General features: G+C 61.4%; 1 protein-coding gene across 1 annotated transcript in view; it reads right to left on the bottom strand.

Moving 5' to 3' along the window:
* The window catches only part of CD81 (CD81 molecule), a 31,202-nt gene extending 21,994 nt beyond the window's left edge, over positions 1-9,208 (bottom strand). Inside the window, exon 1 of the mRNA XM_040466104.1 lies at positions 9,191-9,208. The gene's annotated coding sequence lies outside the window, so the exon portion shown is untranslated. The remainder of the gene's footprint in view (positions 1-9,190) is intronic.

Below are 9,208 nucleotides of genomic sequence, written 5' to 3' on the forward strand. Positions count from 1 at the left end.
GATGTCCAGTCCGGGCCCCCTGCAGCCGGTCGCCCTGACGCACAACACTAACGTCACGGGCGGCGGTGACGTGACACGTGTTGGTGTGATCGGGGCAGGTGGGTACCTGGGGGGTGTGTCCCGAGAAGGGTTTCTGTTCTGGCTCCAGGATGCATGGAATAGCACCGTGAGGGGTTAGAGAATGGGGTCCGGTTTGCCAGTGCTACACCCCCCGACGGGAGAGCCGCGCCCTGAGAGGGGCTGGCTACCCTGAGGGCAGGTGAGGCTGCTGGGGTGATGAGGGTGGCCATGTGCTGGGCACGTGGGAAGAGCAGGCCTTTGCTGCCCCGCCTCCCCGGGTCTGGCTCTGAGCTTCCTCAGTTTCCCCATCTGTGGCAGTGCCCATCACCTGCTCTTGGGTGGTGGCACGTGAGGTCACGCCCACGCCCAGGCACGTGGAGCAGGGCCTGGCCCCTGGGAGGCAGGAGGCAGCTTCCTCCTTCAGGCTTGTTGGACTGGAGGCTTCTTGCCAGGCACAGCTCCAGGGGCCGGAGCCACTGCTCCCGTGGAGCACACTTCCTGTTGGGGGAGTCCCTGAACCCCACTCCTGTGCCTTGATTTCCTGTAGCAATGAACAAAACCACCCAAATGAAGCCAGCAGGGAGTTTATGCGGAGTGTGCTCCGTGAGGGAGTCAGCGACCATCCCTGCACTTGGCAGAGACAGGCCCAGAGGGGACAGCTTTATATTTAAGAGAGAGAGAAAGAAAGAAGGAAAGAGTTTAACGTCTGAAAAACAAGCAGTGTGCTAACAACACGCACGAGCAATGGTCAGTGTGCAAACGGGGTCCCGGAGGCGTCGCAGCAAACAGAACGAAATACCCAGGAATGGATTTAGTAACACTTGTGCACAAAGAGTTACAAAACATCATCAAAAGGAAATGCAAACCATCTAACCGAGTGGAAAGATACCAGTGTCCCCAGATCGGGAGTCCCGATGCCGCTGAAATGCCCTGAACTCCCCAAATTAACCTACAGCCTCCAGGCACGCGGGGTCGCTGTCGAAACCCGGCTGGCCTTTCAAGGAGCTCATCGTAAAATCCACAAGGGGACGCGGGGGCTGCAGAGGAGCCAAGACAGGTCTTGAAGCAGAAGAATGAAGGACTGGACTCCCACTTCCCCCCTGGAAACGCGCTGCCGAGCCGCCGTGAGAAACACTGGAGAGCCAGGAATACGCCCTCGCAGTCCCCGTCGTCGGGTGGTCTCGGCAGGGGCCCCGGGACGAGGCAGGGAGAGGAAGGGTAGTCTGTCCACCAAGCCATGCTGGGACCTGTGGATCTTCACATGCAAAGGCACGGAGTTGGGCCCCGCCTCGCGCTTCACGCGAACACCAGCTCACGGGGATCTCAGGCGGACGGAGCCCTCAGTGTGGCGGCTGAGCAGACCCTCAGCCTTGGCTTAGACAATGGCTTCTACACAGGACGCCAAAAACACAGGCAGAGTAAGAACAACTATGTAAATTAGACCTGGATAGTGGCGAGGAAAGACAGCCCACGACATAGGGGAAAATATTTGTAAACCACAGATGCGATGAGACACGAGCGTCCAGTGCACGCAAAGAACTCTTAACGCCCCAAATAACCCCACGTAAAAAACGGACGAAGGGTGTGCATACCCGTTTTTTCAAAGAGGACACAGAATGGTCGATAAGCACACAGGGGGCCAAGTCACACGCCGCCGTCAGGGAATGCAGATCAGAACCAGGATGAGGCAAGGCTTCTCGCCCACCAGGGTGGAAAAGACAGACAATGACAAGTGTTGACGAGGGCGTGGAGAGACCGGAGCCCTCGCTGCACTCGCGGCCGCTGGGGGTGCAAAGCGGGGCGGCTGGCCCCGGAATGCAGACGGGCACTTCCTCCAGATGCTAAACATAGAGTTCCCGTGTGACCGGGCACCTCCCCGTCGGGGCATTTCGAGAAATGGAGAGCACACTCTTGTGTGCACACGAACGTTCACAGCGGCATCGCTCGCAACGGCTGCGGGGGGGGGGGGGGGGGGCGCGGCCCAACCCCCGGGGCGTTGAGGAGTGTGGTCCAGCGAACTCTGGTCCATCCGCAACATGAGTGTCACTCGGCCATAAAACGGAATGAAACGTCCACGGCCGAACCACGGAGCAACCTTGAGGACTTTGTGCCGGGAGAGGGAGGCCAGACGCAGAGGGCCGCTCGCTGGATGATTCCATTGATGTGAAACGTCCGCGTGGGGCGGACCCACAGGCAGAAAGATTCGCGACCATCGAGGGATGGGGGGGGGGGGGGGGGGCCGGAGCGGGTTTGCGCAGGGTTTTTTTTTTGCGACGCGGAAAAGTTAGATCAGTGGTGGTGGTTGCATAACCCTGAGAGTATTTTTAAAAACACTAAACTGTACATTTAGGGTTTTTTTTTTAAGGTTTTTAAAAATTCTTTTAAGTAATTTATACACCCAGCGTGGGGCTCGAACTCACAACGCCGAGACCAAGAGTCACACGCTCCACGGAGGGAGCCAGGCGCCCTGAACCATACGCCTTCGGTGAGTGCATTTTACGGTGTGTGAATTGCATCTCCGTAAAGCTGAAAACAGGGAAGTTTTAGGTGTGTCCCGATGGGAGGCTGTCAACCTTGGGGGGTGGGGGAGGGGGAGGGGGAGGCGGCCAGCGGGAGCGGGCCCGGGAAAGGCGCATTTGGCTTTCTCTGGTGCTTGCACCATAGGGAAACAGGGGCAGAAACAGAGCAAGGGTGGGTCGGGTGGACTGGAAGTGGGAAGTTGGGTTGAAAGCGTGGCTTTCTCGGCTCCAAAGCTCAGAGCTGGGGCTGGGGACGCCCAGGCCACGGGGTCCCGGTTGCTGGACGCGGCAGACACAGGAGAAAGGGGGCTGAAGGCGAAAGCAGAGATCAGGGTGATGCCTCTCCCGGCCCAGGAGCCCCAAGGGGGGGCAGCAGCGGGGGGAGGTGCCTGGACCAGATCCTCCCTTGCCCACACCTCGATCTGGACTGTCAGCCCCGAGACCTCGAGAACAGACGTCTGCTGTCTACACCCCCTGGCCCTGGCCCGCCTGCTTCCGATTCTGTGTCTCCCTCTCTCTCTGCCTCTGTCCCACTTGCGCTCTGTCTCTCAAGAGTAAATAAACGTTAGGGGCGCCTGGGTGGCTCAGTCGGTTGGGCTTCCGACTTCGGCCCAGGTCATGATCTCAGGGTTCATGGGTTCGAGCCCGGCGTCGGGCTCTGTGCTGACAGCTCGGAGCCTGGAGCCTGCTTCCAATTCTGTGTCTCCCTCTCTCTCTCTCTGTCCCTCCCCAGCTTGCTCTCCGTCTCTCCCTCTCTCAAAAATAAATAAGCATTAAAAAATAATAATAATAATAAAAAGAATTGTACCAAGCAGTGGGGGTGTGCCAGGCCCCACCACACAGGATGCCAGGCCTGGGGGGTGGAGTGGGGGGCAGGCTGTCAGGCCCCGGGGAGGGTATGGCAGCCGAGCGAGGGGTCCGGACACGACCTAGGGACTTGGTGATGGGGAGCTGGCTGAGGTGCCCCGAAAAAGACCCTGCGGGACAGATGTCCAGGCCAGGCGTGTCGTGGGGAGGACTCCGGAGGAGGACCAGGTGGAGGGGTGTGCCCACGAGAACAGCTTCATGCCATGGTGCATCCTGGGAGCCAAGGTGGCCTGATGGAAATCACGGACTGACGCTCCCTCCCGGAATCATTCGCTGGTACAAACTGTCCCCAGGGTGAACCTCGGGGGACCCAGCTCCCCTTGGCCCTGGGCATTTCCCAGGGAGGGACAGTGGACCACAGCCCTGCCCCGACGCCGTCTCAGGGCCACAGCCAACGTGCTACCCGAACCCCGTTCCCCTCCCTCCCGGCGGGCCCCGCCCTTGGCCGAGGGGTCACCTGCAAGGGTCTGAGCCCCTGGTCCCCACTCCCTTCTGAGAGGGCTGCTCCCCTGTCCAGTCAGGGGGGCACCTAGAGGCCCCGCGTGGACACACGGGCCTCTGCTGTGTGACTGTTGTCCTGCTTGTTCCTGACGGTCACAGTCACCGGACTCCTTGTCCTGCCTGCCGGGTGGGGTCAGGACAAAGAACATGAAGTGACAAGACAGCAGCTGTGGTCTAAAGTAGGACCCCTGCTCGACACCCTTCCAGCCCACACAGCGTCACCCCTGCTGTGCCCCCTCCAGCCCACATAGCCTCACCCCTGCTGTGCTCCCTCCAGCCCACACGGCCTCGCCCCTGCTGCGCCCCCTCCAGCCCACATAGCCTCACCCCTGCTGCGCCCTTTCCAGCCCACATGGCCTCACCCCTGCTATGCTCCCTCCAGCCCACACGGCCTCGCCCCTGCTGCACCCTTTCCAGCCCACATGGCCTCACCCCTGCTGCGCCCCCTCCAGCCCACACGGCCTCGCCCCTGCTGCGCCCTTTCCAGCCCACATAGCCTCACCCCTTCTGTGCCCCCTCCAGCCCACATGGCCTCACCCCTGCTGTGCCCCCTCCGGCCACACGGCCTGGCATGGACAGGGTGGTCACTGGCTGGGAGGGTGGGCTGCACCCCTGCTAACACCGCTTGGTTCCAGCCTTGTTGGGGACACAGTGCCTGTGCTTGGTGATTTGGGGTGGACCCTGCATGCTGCATCGTGACCCCCCTGCCTCAAGGTTTTCCCCCCAAGCTGGAGCCTCAGCCGAGCTTTCCAAAGGCTGTCCCGGGGCTCTGTGGGCCTGGCCACTTCTGAGTGGTATGGCCTCCACGGGGACCCATGCCCACTGCCGCACCTCCTGCCACGCTGTAAACACAGTCCCTGGGCCCAGGACACTCATCCAACACTGCAGACCCTCATCGAGTGGGGCGGGCTGAGCGCCTGCACTCGGGGAAGACTGACCTGGCCTGAGTGTCCGTTCTGCTGAAGACGACTGCCCCTTACAGGTGGGGGTGTCTGAAGTGACCGGGTGGCCTCCAGAGGGCTCAACAGCTTTCTCAAGGGATGGTGTCACAGCGGGGCTCCCCAGTGGCCTGTGGCCAGCGGGTTGGACAATGGGCAGCAGCCATGACCGGGGTCATCCTTTGTGGGAGGGACTTCCTCGGCTATCGGCAAGGCCACTCTGCTCACGGGCCCCGTGGGGCAGCATTTGAGTGGCCAAGGTCAGAGACCATTCTCTGAGGTTGCTCAGGGCCCCCCCTCGGTGGACACAGACCTGTGCTCCCAAGACCTTTGCCCGTCACAGCTGCTGCTAGAGGTTCCCCTGTGCGCTTCCTCCCCAGGGTCGGGGGGAGATGTGACGGCCCCCCAGACAGAGATGCCCAGGACGCCTTCTGGACCGGGGAGGAACGGAACCATTCAGGAGGTCCCTGGCCGCACGCCACGTCCTGAGCCCGTGCCTTCTGGCCTGGCGAAGACGCGTGGTCGGCCCAGCGGCTGAGTCGTCTGCTGCTCTGGTGGGATTCGTGTTGGTCAGCGTTCTCCAGAGAAACAGAACCAGCGGGACGGATGCACGCAGAGACTTATGATAGGGACTTGGCCCCGCGCTCACGGAGGCTGGCAGGCCCCCAGGTCAGCAGGCTGAAGGTCTGAGACCGGGAGGGCCCACCGCGTACGTTCTGGGCCAGGTGTGGAGGCCAGAGGCCAGGACGAGGACGGAGACGGCGGCAAGCTTTCCTCCCCCCCGCCGCCCCCATTCTCCGCAGGACCGGGAGAGGCCGGTCCACACCCGGAGGGCCAGTCCGCCCTTCCAAAAGTTCCTCTCCCCCACACGCACCCGGAATAACCCATATGACCTCGTTTCACCTGAATTACGTCTCTAAAGACTCTGCCTCCAAATGCAGTCATGCCCTGAGGTGCTGGGGGCTCAGGACTTTGACACAAGAATTTGGGGGACACAATTCAGCCAATAACAGGATGGCCGCCCTCGGCCTCCTCGGCACACATCTTTGGTATCTGTGATGGTTCAGACGGAGCAGGACCCTTGCTGCCTGCCCCCCGCCCTGTCCTCCCAGGAAAGCCGTGTTTTCTGCCTGGGTCCTGGCTCCTTGCTGCTCCAGTGACAGCACCCTGTCCCTGCTTGTGAGCATCTGCCGTGTTGGGTCCCAGCATCAGAGTCCAGCCCTGCCCTCAGCCTGGCCACTCCACTCTCCACTCCTCACTGCCTCGGCAAGTGGGGTGTCCTCGGGGGCCCCCACGAAACACAGCTGCTGGGGTTTCTGGCCGAGGTCGGCTAAGTAATGGTCTTCAGAGGTACCCAGGTCCTAATCCTTGGGACCTGGGAATGTCCCCTCCTACGGCAACAGGGGCTTTGCAGATGTGAGTAAGTGAAGGACGTTGAGCTGTGGAGATGTGGCCCAGTGTCATTGCAAGGGCCACAAGGGGGAGTGAGCCGCAGAAGGTGATGGGGGGATGGCCGCAGAGAGTCGCATCCTGAGACACAGCCCTGCTGGCTTTGCAGATGGAGGAAGAGGCTACAGGCCGAGGATTGAGGCTTTAGAAGCCACAAAGGGAAGGAAAGAATCCTCCCTTAGAGTCTGTGAGGGGAATGCGGCCCTGCGGCGTCCTGAGGTCCGTTTCTGGCCCCCCGGAACGGTGCGGAGCCACAAAACTCTTGTTTGAGGCCCCCGACTGTGTGATCGTTTGTCCCATGTCCCAGCAGAAACGGGGAACGAGGCATCGGCCTCACCAGGCAGTATGTTCTGACGTCCCGTGCTTTTATGTCAGTGTTGTGGACTGAATCGTCCTCCCAAATTCACATGGTGAACCTGGATGGGACCATATCTGGAGATGGGGACTTTACAGAGGTGACTGAGGTAACACGGCGTCACCGGGGGGGGAGGGGGGGGGTCGGGTCCTGATCCCGTGTGACCGGGGTCCTTGTAAAAAGACGAGATGGGGACACAGACACGCATGAAGGGACGACCCCCGCGAGGACACAGGGAGAGGACGGCCATCCACGCACCAGGAGAGAGGCCTCGGGAGGCCTGGCCCCGCCCATGCCTGGACCTCGGGCTCCGGCCTCCAGGATGGGGACGTGACAGTCTGTGGCGTGAGTTATGGTCGCCCAAGCAGACAGAGACACATAGTCGAAGTTCTTTCTCGTCCTCCTGCTTCTAAATGCCAGCCTAGGGGTGACCTGGGTGCTCTAAGACCCTTGCGAGGAAGTTAGGCCCCGTGTCACAATGGAGTACTCCAACAGGGACATCGCATCCGGCTGGATATGTTTTCTCCCCGAGGCGGCAGGCTCGGGCTCAGACTCCCACGGACACCCCCAGCTTCTGCGGCTTCCTTTGTGTCTCATCCTCGTCATATCTGAGCCTGTGGTCCCGAAGGGGGAGATCGGGTAGAACACCACACCATCACAGACAACAAGAAGCCCTGTGTGAGGGCTAACTGTGTCACCTGACCTGGGCCACGGGGGGCCCAGACATTGGGACAAACGTGATTCTGGGTGTGTCTCTGGGTGCTTCTGGATGAGATTCACGTTTCGACGCATAGATCGAGTAGAACGTGGCCTTCCCTAATGTGGGTGGGCCTTACCCAATCAGTTGACGGCCTGACTAGACGGAAAGGACTGAGAAGGAGGGAACTCCTCTGGCGGACTGTGTGAGCCCACACATCACTGTCTTCCCGCCTTTAGACTCATACTGGAGTGTCGGTCTTGCCTGGTCCCTGCCCCCCACCCCCCGCTCCCGCCCGCCGACTTCTCAGCCTCCATAATCACGTGAGCCCATCCCTTACGACAAACCTCTTTTCTACGTACACGCACACAGTATTGCTTCCCTAAAGAACGCTGATGTAAACGCTGTGCCCTTGGAACTGTTCCAGGGGTCCGACGTCAGCACAGGAGGGGGTTCCCAAGGGCCACGTCCACGGAGGCTGGCCTCCAATCTTCTTCTCAGGCCCAGTGCCCATATCCTCCAGTGGGACAGCCCCCTCCACGCCACCCCCGTGAGTGATCCCAGTGGCTCCCTTTGGGCCCTGTCCTTCCAGGCCCTTCTGCACTCACGTCACTCGCCGGCCTCCTCCCGGGCAATCTGCTTTTCGCAGCTCCTGTGCTCCCGCTGGGCCTCGAACGCCTGGTCCTCACGACGACCGCGCCCTAGCGAGCGCCCCCAGCTCCCTGTGAGTCTGCACAGTCAGCAGGCCCCCCGAGGGCCTGCGGCCACCCAGCTGCGGGCTCAGTGGCTTTTCCGGGTCAGGGGCTCCGGGGCGAGGGCTGACCACACCGCAGGCCTGGCCCCGAAGCCCAGGGTGCTTGTTTTTCCCTTGCATGGGGTCTCATGGGGCTTGACCAGCTCTCCTTCACCTTCGAAGTGTCTTTGGGAACACGTGTCCTCCAAGGTCACCTCGAAGGGAAGAAGACGCTGACCTCACCCTCCTTGCTTGCCCTTGGTGAAACTCAGCCACGTGGCCGCCTTGACCCCACTCCCTCGGGGAGGCTGAGAAACGCAGCGGCTCTCTTTGCCCAGGACACGGTGACCTGCTGACCCGCGTGCCCCCTCCACGCCCCCAGACACCTTCTGTGCCTCCCCGAAGCCCGTCCGGTCACAGCGTCCATCCCCGGGTCCGGAACCGCCAGGCCGTGAGCACAGGGACGTGCCTTCTCTTGGTCCAGCAGCTTGAGTCTGGGGCCAGTGACCCCAAAGCTTGAGTCAGGGGCGCCCGGCCGGCTCAGTCAGTGGGGCGTGTGACTCTTGATCTTGGGTCGTGAGTTCCAGCCCCACGTTGGGGGTTACCGACTCATTATAAGGACACGACTCAGGAACAGCCACACGGGAGGCGTGCGCGCAGGTGGCGAGGTGCCGCGGAAGGGGTCCACGCCCCTGTCTGGGGGCGCCCCCCTCCTGCCACCTGCACGTGTTCACCCGTCTAGCCCAGGGGCTCGGGGCCTGTCTGGCAGTCCCGCTGGGTGGGCCTGGGTGATCTCACAGCTGGCCACTGGTGGGTCTCCCGCCCTCTCCCCTCCCGGGGGCTCTCAGGACGCCTGGCCTCGCGGGAGGCCAGTCTCTGTCCATAAGCCACTAGTCACTGCAGGAACACACCTGGGACACTCTCAACACTGCAAAACCAGGGGTTTTAGGGAATGTGTGCCGGGAACTAGACAAAGACCCAATATTCATTTGTGATGACATCACCGGCCACTCCTTGGCCTTTGGCCGCATCCTTTACAGCAAAATGATCATAAAAGTCCAAAGCACGCGACTACACTTGGTCCAGCTG

Source organism: Herpailurus yagouaroundi, unplaced genomic scaffold (genome assembly GCF_014898765.1).
Source record: "Herpailurus yagouaroundi ecotype Mexico unplaced genomic scaffold, PumYag 569, whole genome shotgun sequence".
NCBI classification, from domain to species: Eukaryota; Metazoa; Chordata; class Mammalia; order Carnivora; family Felidae; genus Herpailurus; species Herpailurus yagouaroundi.